General features: G+C 38.3%; 1 protein-coding gene across 3 annotated transcripts in view; it reads left to right on the top strand.

Annotated features, from left to right (window-relative positions):
- Nucleotides 1–993: 993 nt before the first annotated feature.
- LOC131041422 (uncharacterized protein At1g10890) overlaps nucleotides 994–13,115 on the top strand; it is a 56,973-nt gene continuing 44,851 nt past the window's right edge. Inside the window, exons 1-2 of one of the 3 annotated variants that reach the window (XM_057974508.2) lie at nucleotides 996–1,291; nucleotides 1,362–1,429. The gene's annotated coding sequence lies outside the window, so the exon portion shown is untranslated. Of the gene's footprint in view, nucleotides 1,292–1,361; nucleotides 1,430–13,115 lie in introns of all 3 variants that reach the window. The other 2 variants (XM_057974509.2, XM_057974507.2) reach the window with 2 other exon arrangements.

Below are 13,115 nucleotides of genomic sequence, written 5' to 3'. Positions count from 1 at the left end.
ATATATTTTGTGCTTGGTTGGTAAATATAACCATCGTCACATTTTAAATTTCAAATTAACTTGGTAAGTGTATGGCGATAGTAAATCTGAATTCAATTTAAAAAATGAAAAATTGTGAGGTTAATTTTTGAATGATGGATAATTATCATTTAAAGATGACTAAGGGGGTTTATTTTGGAGAAGAGTTATCATAGTATTAAGATTTGTGACTTCATCCAAAGTTCTAATATTTTATTTATCGATGTACTATTTGAATGCTATGAGTGCTAATTCAATATCTTGTGAATCACTATTCATAAAATTTGAATTATTTGCAAAAACTATAATTTGTAAAGGTTTGTTCATTTCTTACTCATCTTCACTACTTTTATCTATGTTACATTATCGTCAAATGAATTGCAATACATGAAGAAATAGATTGACGTAGAAGCTATATATTACAATAGGTATTGAGAATGCGTCAATGATAAATTTTGTCTATTCTACATGTTTTTCATTTAACCGTTTAGGTAATTGTCCTTGTCTAATTTTGTTAGCATAGTTTTAAATTGTGTTTTTAATAGCATGCATGACTATGTCTACAAGGTCCACCACTTTTTTAAATCGAGATATCTCTTAATGTATTTTATATATATTATTTAAAAATATTTGTTATAGAAATAAATATTAATTAAAATATTTTAAAAAATAGAATATACATTTTTTAATTTTTAGAATATTTAAAAAAAATTACTTTGTTTTAGTTGTAACAATAAATTTAAAGGTTAAACTTCTAGTCAATAATTTGACAATAATTCATTTAAAAAAAATAAAAATTATATATCTATTTAAAAACAATGTTTAAAAAAAATAAAAATAACAACATCGTCAATGATAACAAAAATATTTAATATTGCAATAATGGCAAATACCAAAAATAATAAAAACAAAAAAAAAAAACTTAAAAAAACAAGCATACCTACTAAAAGTAACTTACGCTCAAAATGTTTTGCCAATCACAATTTCCCAGCATTTAAAAAAAACATATTTTTTTCGTACATACAACAAAAATATCTATCCGCATTCCAAATAATTTGCTCGTCGATTTACGCACAGCAGAAGTAGTAACAGTAGGCATGTAGACGCGGTATAAATCTCCATTGATGTCTGGATTGCAGAATAAATATATTGTAGCTTTTCCACTACACATATGTGGGAATTTATCATATTGAGGGTTTAATGATTTCCAAGGGCCAGACAGGGTCGACCTTTTTTGGGTGATATTTGGAGATTCATTTCCGTGTATAGAGAGGTAAGATATTATTGGCTGTTGTCTAATTTGATCTATTTTCTCTTTTATATTAATCTATTTGTGGTTTCAGTTAAAATTTGCTTTTTGTGAGGGTTTTGATGGCACACTAAATTGAATAGTTTGAGAGCACTTCAGACTGTAAGTATTTCATCTTAAAATTTGGTTCGGAAATGGCAATCCTGTTCCTTTTTAAGCTTATATATACGTTAAGGGTATGCTAACTGTTGTAGGTCTCCCCAACCAAAAGATAGGAATAATAACACATATGTCGTGTATATCACTCAACAGCTGGACTGTAAACCTGTCATCATAATTTCATCAGTCTTAGAAATCTAGCGACGCCATATTGATTTGACCTTTGGGTTTTAGAACTGAAATTCAAGCAAATGAAATTCATCTGTAAACAAAACACTAACAGACATATAGATAATAAATGGGGGTATTTGGAATGGTTTCCATACCGAGCCAAACATTTGACTTTGGCAAAATAAATACGAATTCGAAAGCGGCAAAAATGATTATAAAGAGGAGAAATTTTTCTATACCTGGAAAAAAGTATTCTCATGAGAAAGTACCTAAAACTGGATAGAGATTCAAAAGGACATAGGTGAAGATTCAAAAGTACACACATTATGAGGAGGAAAAATTTTCTACACTCTTCAGAGAGGGTTTTAATGTAAATACTTCTTGCTGCCAGCAATAACGTCTCGTTGGGTAGAGAAAGTGTCTAAAACTGGATAGAGATTCAAAAGGACATAGGTGGAGATTCAAAAGTACACGCATTATGAAGAGGAGAAATTTTCTACATTCTTCAGAGAGGGTTTTAGTGTAAATACTTCTTGCTGCCAGCAATAATGACTCGTTTGGTAGAGATTGCATTCTGGATTCAAAACTTGTGTGGAAAGCATTTAATGAGCCAAAATAAACTCCGACTGGATAGAGAAGATACCTATAATTAAAGAGAAATAATGGACTCCAACCTCAAACGTGAGCAATATCCTACATTTTTCAAATTTAACATTCCAAAGAACATAATATGGAAAACTAGGCAAAACACCAAAAATCCAAGGGAAAAACATTCTTTATACTGAGCTGAAACAATCCAAACTTCGTGATTTTACAACAGCTGTCCTTAATCAGACTCTCCGTGTGTATGCACGTAATATAACATGCATCTGCAACATTGAATTGTCTCCCAAGATTATCTAGCATTGGAGAATCATGCTGTTCAATTAAGCAGTTGGATGCACCCCTTGAAGATTCCAAACAAGTCCAGATTTCATCCATGGGTTTAACTCTTGTTTGGAGTTCAATATTCACTAAGGAAAGTAGTTAGTTTAACAGGTTTGAATTCTTAGTGTTAATGTTAATAGCTGCAGGAGATTTCATTATACCTGCGATGATGTAAAATCTCCTTGCTGTTGCTTTTCTGTCAGTGGTGGAGTATGTAATGACATTCAATGTAACAGCATTCAATGTGATGGTGTATTCGGCTCCTGTTGGTGGCAGAATATGTAACGGCATTCAATGTAATTGCCGATTTGGGTTTTGCACGTATGAAGTGTTGGCCCTTCGTCTTCCTCCATCTTCGAGGTGTTTCAAGCCTGGCCTTTAAAAAGGCGTGTTGCTGTTTGTGTTAGTGTATGAAGTTCACAAGAGAGAGTCTATTATATGTAATCTTCTAAGCTGAGAGTTTTGTATCTTCTTCTTCTGCTATTCTGTATATTTTGTAGAAGCTTTCAGTTCTGATATATTATCAGCTTCTACCATTGATTGTTAAGTGTTAACAATCTTGCTTGAGAGCATTGTATTCAAATTTTGTTCCTTCAATAAAGGCTGATTTTTGGTGTGGCTGGGTTTTTCACCCTCAGGTGGAGGGTTTTCCTGGGATAAAATTCTGTGTATCTTGTTCTTGTAAGATTTTCTAAGTTTCAGATTGCTGTGTCTTACCTTTCTTATTCTAACATTAACATGGTATCAGATCTAGGTTTGAGGCCGTCTCCATCACAGGAGGTCTTAGGATTCTGGGAGGGTTGCTTGTTTATTGTTTGGTGTTATTCAAACTATGTTTTTCTGAAGACTACACCTTTTTCTAAGCTGCGACTTCATTTCTTCCTATTTCGGATTTCTTGAGCGGCCCTGCAAAACTCGATGGGATCTCTGTAATGTGACTGATCTGGGTATCACATCGTGTGAGGTCCACTTTATTATTTTGGAAGGACAAGATCATGGCTTCTCTGTGTCGTTGCTCTTATCTGGCATCTGCATCCTATCAGTTTGTATTTGCTGTGATCATTTATCACATTGTTGTCGTTGCTATAATCTGCAATCTTTGTTTTGTTCAAGGAGAGAACACTCAGTATGTGGTGTATTTGAGCAGACCTTAATGCATACCAAAAGATTCCTGATATAAAGAATAGTGCTGGAGGAGTCTTATTGAGACTCAGCTACAAGACTAACTCAATGGGAACCGACAATAAAGAGATAAGTTTCTTTTATGTTTGAATGATGTTCATGAATTTTCATAACATTGGAATAGTGAATCATTATTTCTATTTGTGCTTCTTATTATAGGTGGAGGCTACACATGTTCTAGGTGCATAGCATGTGTTTGTGAACTTCCAACTGAATGCTATATCTGAGCATCATTTGAGCTATCATTATGTTTCATACTGCTGGAAGTGTTTGTCACTCTACCGATGGGAGATTTGGAATTGGGGTATGCTCCAACATACTTCTTGACCGCTACAACACTGAAGATATTAAAATTGAGACAAGAGGGTTCTCCCAGTGAGAGGGAGCTTGACATTTCAGCTTAAGAGGGAGCCTGACTTTTCAACTTCATAGGGAGTCTAACATTTCAGCTTCAGAAGGAGCCACATCATCATGAAGATTTTGTTAATGCATTTTTCTTTGTGACGGAGAAATTTGAGGTGAAAGCCCTTGTTGCTCTTTCCACTCATGGGAGTAGCCATAGTGGATGTCATGTCGAGAGACTCCATGACAACATCACGTTAAGTGACTCCGTGATGAGAGCTTGTGTTTATTTCACACATGGGAGTAGCCATGGTGAACATCATGTTGAGTGAATCCATGATGCTATCACGTTGAGAGAATACGTGATAAAGTGTAGTCATTGTGTTTGTCATGTTGAGAGACTCCATGACTTGAATATCTGTAAATGATATCTCCTTTGCTAAGAGGGAGTGTTAATGTTAATAGCTGCAGGAGATTTCATTTTACTTGCGATGATGTAAAATCTCCTTGCTGTTGCTTTCCTGTTGGTGGCGGAGTATGTAACGACATTCAATGTAACAACATTCAATGTGATGGTGTATTTGGCTCCTATTGGTGGCAGAATATGTAACGACATTCAGTGTAATTGCCGCTTTGGGTTTTGCACGTATGAAGTGTTGGCCCTTCGTCTTCCTCCATCTTAGAGATGTTTCAAGCCTTGCCTTTAAAAAGGCGTGTTGCTGTTTGTGTTGGTGTATGAAGTTCACAGGAGAGAGTCTATTATATGTGATCACTTAAGCTGAGAGTTTTGTATCTTCTTCTTCTGCTATTTTGTATATTTTGTAGAAGCTTTCAGTTCTGATATATTATCAGCTTCTACTATTGATTGTTAAGTGTTAACAATCTTGCTTGAGAGCATTGTATTCAAATTTTGTTCCTTCAATAAAGGTTGATTTTTGGCATGGTTGGGTTTTTCACCCTCAGGTGAAGGGTTTTCCCAGGATAAAATTCTATGTATCTTGTTCGTGTAAGATTTTCTAAATTTCAGATTGCTGTGTCTTACCTTTCTTATTCTAACATTAACACTTAGGAGAAATCAAGGGTCAATAAATCCTATGAAGAAGATCAATGGCTCTAGACACATCCATGGAAGCAAAACATGACGACCAACACATCCTAAATGTATCGGTGAGTTAGCAACATCCTCCACATGACAACATCTTGATACTTAACCCCATGTAATCAATGGATGCCAATTCTCTTCAAAATCATCACAGGCCCTGTTGGGTCATGTTGACGTGTATTTTGTACACAATCATATACAGAATAAAATACCCAAGGGTACCTTATCCTCTCTTGAATAAAGTCTCTGATTGCTGAAGATGTCGCAAAAAGGATCAATCAGGGTGACTCCAATGTTCTTTTATGTAGGGTCTCTACGTGTGGATAAGCACCAGTGGTCGTTGTGATTGCTGTTTCATCAAGGGGACTTACGTATCCGAATTGCAGGAACAAGATTTCCTAATACTAATGAATTCCAAAAAAGATCAAAAGGGTAAGGCTTGCAAGAGATAAACTCTAATCTAATCCTAAGAATGACTCAATGTAGGCTAGACTTGGCAAGATTCTACCAACTCAGTATTGCCAAGGAATTACAACTTTACTGAAACTGATGTGATTTTCTAAGGTGAATAATGATTTTCAAATCATCAAGAATCATAGGCACTACCATGAAGGTACATATCAATGACTCAATAATGAATGAAGGTTTATGCAATCCAAATATTTCCAGTCGACCACACAAGGCGTCCTTACAATCAGTAAGAAGCTAGTGGTTTGGAATGTGAATCTCACCAAAGATCAAGCCCAACACTTAGTCCTTCAAACTTAAATACTACTTTGACTGAGAATGATTCAAGAGAATAAACAACCATGAAGATAACCACAAGAATTGCAATAAAACACCATAACTTCAATATTTTATTGATCTCAAAGCCATCATAAACAACAATTGTTTGAAATTCCTTCTTCAAAGCTCAATCTTGCTACAAAATAACTTGCTTCTCAAAAACTCTAACTATTTCTTATTGCTCTCTCTTAATTCTAATTTCTCCTATCTATCTATCTCAAAATGAAAATGAAGGAGGGTATAAATAGCATCCTCAATTACAATGAACGGTCCAGATCAAAAGAAGATCAATGGCCAAGATTATGACACCTAAACCCTAATTAGGGTTTTATTACAAAAGTTCCCTTTTTATTGCACAACATTAAATGCATAGCCAAATATTAAATTTGGCACAAAAATCTAGGAAACATAGACCAATGACAATTAAGGTGCCACATCATCTATAACAACCTTTCTTCTAGAATCTTATTCCCTTTCCAATGCTCCTTTTTAGCATATGCAATGAATCTAGACACGATTCCTTCGATCTCAGCAATTGGAATCTCGGGAAGATTCCTCATTCGTTCCTCCAAGTGTATGACCTGATCGAAAGCCTTGAGCAGAGCAGTGTCCCATCCAGGTTCAAGTTCTTTGATCCTCTCAATCAGGAGCATGGTGGCAAACATCTGATCCCGTTGCTCATCTGTAATAATATTCTCATCTTTGCAAAAGATGACTTTGACTCTTTCTTCTAATTCTTGCAAATCCACATCTGTCTCAACTGCAATCCTCCTGCCAAGAATAGTACATAATACTTCAAACACTTTGTCCTGGATCAGATGGATAATCTCTTCAACCTGATTGCATTTGTTACTGATATCCTCAAAAAGAACTTCCTTCATCTGGAGTAAAGTTGACCATTGGAGTAAACTATGAGGTCCTCCATCTATTATCTTTTCTTGTGCTAAGACCTTCCTTGATGTTTGTCTGATTACTTGCAGGACAGGAATGATAACATCCTTAGTATGAGCAAAAGCAGCTACAGTTATCATTAGGTTGTGGATGACCTCAAGAACCTGAATAGCTCGGTGAATGGTCTGCATCATCCTTGTTGCAAATTCAATAGCAACTGTATGGGATTTGTCAATCCAAGAGCTCATAAGCTGAACCAAACTCCTGACTCTCTCTGCCTCGCCAACTGATTCAAGGGGAAGTGCCTGTGCAGGAGATACTGTTGGATCCTGACGTCTCAAAGGCTGATTGAGATGACTAAAGTAGCCTCTCCAAGCACTGACCTCTCGCTCAAGCTTCCTATTCTTTTTCATTTCTTCTCTAAGCTTGTCCTTAAGTGCCTCAAATGAATCAGTGGCATCATCCAACGTCTGCTCGGCTGTGAGTGGACCAAGCTCAAATGTCTCTACATCATATTCCTCTGCGAGGATCTCACCTTCATACTTGTCCACTGCTGGTGTAGCTATCTGCAATTTCCTGGATCCTGTCTCATCTCTGATCACCTTGGACATCTTAGTAGCCTTCCTCCTTTCTGTCACTTCCTGAGAATTTCCAACAAGGCTCTCTAAATCAATCACATTATCCTCGTCCTCGATCACAATCACCCTTGTTAGTCTCTCTTTCAACCAATCTGGAATGGCGGATCTTGTTTCTCTAACCTGTATCTCCTTAAGCAATGTTTCTTCTTCTCTGAGAGGAGATGTCACTTCGTCATCGTTCTTGTCTTCATGTAACTCATTAACTCGGAGAGATTGGCTTGATGAACGTTGAGGTGCCTGTCCTTCTTCCTGTTTATCGTTCTGTACCATTGATTCCATAGATTCCTCCATTTCAAGTGTCCTTTTCTCCTGTCGAGAAGATGTGCTGGATGAACGATCTTTGTTGGCTTCTTGCTTCTTCTTGGAGGATTCTCTTTTCTCGGGTCTCTCTTTTCTCTTTGAGCATCTAGGATGGGGGTTGCCTTCACTTACGCTTCGAAGGTTGCCTTCACTTGTGTTTTTGGGATTAGGATTACCTTCACTTACACTTGCTCCTCCTTCGGATGGCCTTTCCTCCAAAGTAAAAGTCATAGATATGCCTTGCTCTCTCAACTTTTGATGTTGCACATCAACCCCTTCTGCGAGTACAAGACAAAACTGGAGCCATCAAGGCATCTAGATCCAAAATTTCAGGTTCATTCCAATCTAGCCTCACTGCTTTGCTCTCTCGGTCATAAGATGATTGGAGATGTCTGCCACTGTCCTGAGCTTGGTCGGCCACTCTGTAAATTTTGCATTTCCTGATAAAGTCTAAAGGCAATCTGGAATGCATCTTTCTTTTCACTTCAAGATCATCTGAGAGATTCATCACAAAGTCCTCTACCTGAGGTTCATGTCTGTATTTCCTTCCGACTGTCTCTTCTATATACCCATAAGGATCAAAATTCTCTCTCATGGCAAAGAATGAAAATGAATATAAAGCTAACTCCTTTTCTGCATCATCCATGGCTAGAGCATTAGGACATACCTCAACTGAATTTCCTAGTATGATAGGAACAGGAACTCCATTTCCATGCCTGTGTCTGAATGCCTTTGCATACGCTGCCAATTGTCTAGTTACCTCAAGTAACACTATTCTGTCTGTCGGATATCTCGGCAACATGTAGGGAGGTGAAGGACATCCATGAACTCTAATATATGTAAACTTCTGAAATTGGATGAACCAAGCACCGTACCTCTTCACAAGCTCTTGTGCATCCTGAGATAGCCGATTGTGAATCCCGCCTTGCAATGTCCTGGTGATGTTCATCGTGAAGGTATCATTGACCAACTTGTAGTCACTTCCTGGAGGATGATGCAAATGAACATAGGAATCACAAACTCTGACTTCCCCGGGCCCTCTCCCGATCACTCCTCTGTGAGGTAATCCTGCATATTCAAAACTCCTGATCAAGGCATATATGATGTATGAACTCATGTGGAAAGACTTGGTAGCCTTCAGTCTTCTTAACTGCACGTCCAAGCAATGGCTAATCATTCTAGCCCAATGAATTGTTCCTTTTCCTTGAACTATCACTTGGATGAAGTAGAACATCCACTTCTCAAAATAGAAGGCTTGAGGAGCCCCTGTAACTCGGTTGAGTAATGTTATCAAATCTCTGTACTCCTCCTGGAAGTCGATCCTATGTGGTGTGTTCGGAATCTTGCTCAGGCGAGGACGACTCTTGAGTAACCAATTTTTGTTGATGATGCTCAAGCAAATGTCTGGATCATCTTCATACATGGACCTGGCTCCTTCTAAGCTTTTATAAATCATATCTTTATGTTCTGGCAGGTGAAAAGCTTCACTGATAGCCTCCTCTGAAAGATAAGCAAAAGTGTCTCCCTCCTTGGACACTATCGATCTGGACTGTGGATCATAATGACGAGCACACTCGATCATCAACTCATGGCACTGGACTGCTGGAGGGAAGCCGGCCGCCTTGATAATGCCACTTTCAATTATTCTCCTTGCGACAGGTGATGGCTTGCCAATGTAAGGGACCTCTCGAAACTTCTTCACACTGAAGTTTCCCAAGTTAGTATCTCCAATGTTGCTCCACTTAGACACGATCTTGGTCTCCAATTCTTCGTTCTTTTGATCTTCCTTCATGAGGGCTAGACGACTGGTAGATGCTCCTACCTTCGGGGTCGCCATCGTGACACCTACACAACATTTCATAATGAGTAATAGATTTTGCAATATAGAAATATAGATTAAAATTTAAATTTAGGAAACTTCATGATAAGTCTTTGAGTTATCATTTCCTAAATACGATTGAGCCATTGGAAATTCAAAATTTCAAAATTCAAAATTCGAGATTGAGACTAGGATGATTAAAATTCAAAATTTGAACAAGGGAATTTCGCCATACCTCACTTTGAGAGCTAACTCTAACAAAAGGATGCAAAATTAGGAGATTCGCCTAGGCAAAATGAAGATTGAAGTCTTCAACGTGAGCTTCCTCTAGCAAATGCGTCTCCTTTATTAACTTCACCACCTTGAGGGCAAATTCGCTCCACCATAAACAAAGTTCGCACTCCTCTTGATGAGATCTCGCACTTCCTTATTCGCCTCTCCAAATCGCATATGAACAATGATTGAATGATGGTTAAAACATGCTCACATACCTTCATTATATAGGTGCTCACCTCTTTGCAATCCCTATAGGCCGACTTGGAAATAAGGCAAATAATAACAAAATTTAAATAAAAAGAGGAGGCCGACTTTTGTAAAAACATTAAAATAAAACCCAAGCGCTCTCTTTTTATTTGATTTAATAATTAATTAATTTTAATGCCTTTGTATTTAATAATTTCGATTTTTAAAAAGGCTAAATTAATCATTAAATGCCTCATGCGCTATTTTTAAATGCTAATTTAATTAAATAATTCAAAGTTTTTATCGAATTTTACCATTTAATGCACTTCAAAATTTATTGGCGCCAAAACATGAGAGATATAAGGGATACTAACCACATTGCTCTGGTCCCTGGGAGAGGGACAGGAGTGCCTTGGCCAACTTGGATTGATTTTCACGTTCAAAGTTGCTTCCATTACGTCCAAACTGGGATCTTCATTTATAACTTGGAGTTTGATCTATTCAATTTTTTGAAATGAATGCCCCTTAGACCCTTTTCGCTCTGGTCCCTTGGTGAGGGACAGGAGCGAACTTTGTGTTTGAGCTCAAAATTGTTGACTTTCGACGTTAACCCCTTGTTCATCATCTTCCTAAAGACATTTTCGATCTTGCATGTCCTGGCCTTGATGTGGTCTAGGAAGGAAATGATTGTTTCAATGAATATCGCCCTGGTCCTCCAGTGAAGGACAGGAGCAAACTTTTGTTCCTTGTGCTAATCCTTGATCATATCAACTTTCAATTGCTTTCAAAATGTAAAATAGTGTCTCTTACTCCTTCTTGAACGTTTGAAACGGAAGTGACACCTCAAAATTGGACACACTTGCATATTTCGCTCTAGTCCCTTGGAGAGGGACAGGAGCGCCTTAGTCATTTCTCATCACTTTTCGTGGTCTCTGTAACCTTGCTTTCCTTCGAAGCACCTCCAACATCTTCGCCACCTTGTGCCTTGGCTTGGATCCGACCAAACTTGGAAGGGACGACTTGATAATCTATATTTCGCCCTGGTCCTTGGCAGAGGGACAGGAGCGATTTTACCTCTATAGGCTAAGTCATTCATTGCCAACGTTTAAAACTATCTTCAATGGATTCATTATGCTCCCCTTCACTCGTCTCCAACATGAAACTTGTTCTAACTTTGTGGGAAATTTGCTTCATGAGGAAATCGCTTTGGTCCCTTGGAGAGGGACAGGAGCGCCTAGGACAAAATATGTTTCACTTTGCGTCTTGCAACCTTCAAAATTATCTTCAATGGAACGACTACGCCTTCTTTTATTTGCCTCAAACTTAAAACTTTCTTCCTCTTCGCCAAAAACTTGTCCTCTAAGATAATCGCTCTGGTCCCTTGGAGAGGGACAGGAGCGCCTTGGGCAATTTCATCAAGTTCTCGAGTTATTTACAACTTCGTTCTTTTTTGAGGCATTCCAAACATCTTTACCATCCTGCCCTTTGGCCTGGACTTAACCAAATTCGGAAGGGAATGCTAGATAATGTATATTTCGCCCTGGTCCTTGACTGAAGGACAGGAGCGATTTTGTATTTATTAGCTCAATTGTGTTTCGCCAACTTTCAAAATTCATCTTTGACGGATTGGTTGGGTCGCCCTTCATTCATCTCTAGCTTGAAATTCGCTTTTCCTTGGTCCAAAACTTGTCCTTTGAGAAAATCGCTCTGGTCCCTTGGAGAGGGACAGGAGCTATCTTTAAAATTCGCCTTGGTCCCTGACAGAGGGACAGGAGCGAACTTGACTTTTTGGGTAAATTTTCTCCTTCGGGGTCCATTCAAGTTATATTCAATAGGCAAAACGTACCTTCCTTGATCTCTTCCAAATCGCGAAAATCATTTAATCCTGCAAAAATAAGGCAAACTTGGTGTTCAAGCTCCGGTCCTTCAGTGAGGGACAAGAGCGATTTTGTCATTTTAGCACATTTCCTTGTTTGCAAATTACTTCAAATTATCTTCAATGGATGAAACATGTCCTCCTTGATCTCCTCGAATCAAAAAATTGTCTTGGCCCTCAAGGACAGTGCAACTTTGAGAAACAAGCTCCGGTCCTTCAGTGAGGGACAGGAGCGATTTGTGTCCTTAAGGTCAAATGTTCAACTTTTCATTGCAAACGACTAAGTCTAAATACTCCATCATGTTGATTTCACCCCTTATTGCGTCCTTGACACTTCAATTTGATCAAGTAAGGCCAAAAAGGCCCTAAGTAAGCTATTTCGCCCTGGTCCTTGGGAGAGGGACAGGAGCGATTTGGCCTTAAACTTAAAAAAATTTGCCATTTTGAGTCTCAAAAAATCTTCAAAACCTTCAATTTATGCTCGATTGCATCTCTTGGCGACCCTGCACAAGACAAATGAAACAAGTCAATAACCAAGATGCATAAAATACCAATTTCGCCCTGGTCCTTGACTGAAGGATAGGAGCGATTTTGCCTCTATAGGCCAAAATATCAAGAATTTAGGCTTTCAGTCACTTCACAAGGCATAATTAGGTCATCTCCAAGGCCAGGGGTCACTTATCAAACTTTCCAAAATTTGGTCAAAATTCACCCGGACAAAATTGCACAATTCCATCATCAACACTTAGGTAAAATTTGAACTTGCTTTCAAAATTCCTACTGGACCTAGTCAGACACACCTGACACCCTGACAGACTCATCCTATTTCAAAATTGCAATTCACGCGAGGATGCTCAATAATCTTCAAAATTTGACTGGACTTCGGCTTGAAAATATCAAAAAAGGAAACCCTAAGGCTTAACCCTAGTCCAGACGACTCACTCACTTACTCAAAACCCTAAAAGCAGAGAGAAGAACAGGCAAACCAAGCAAAAAAGAGGGGGTCCCCATTTTAATGTGGCTGTAGCGTCCTAAAATTGCGACACTTGCAATTTCGACTGCATTTCGGTCTTCACGATGGCGACGCAACACGGAACCTGAATGGAGACCCCGAAACTTGTCCATGACACCAAAAATTGCATTTTCAAGCACCCTGGCTTGAACCTCCTTTGCACCCTGCTGTCCCGGGAGGT

The sequence above is a fragment of the Cryptomeria japonica genome, chromosome 11, assembly GCF_030272615.1.
Source record: "Cryptomeria japonica chromosome 11, Sugi_1.0, whole genome shotgun sequence".
In the NCBI taxonomy this organism is placed as follows: Eukaryota; Viridiplantae; Streptophyta; class Pinopsida; order Cupressales; family Cupressaceae; genus Cryptomeria; species Cryptomeria japonica.
This window is presented reverse-complemented; position numbering and strand designations above follow the sequence as displayed.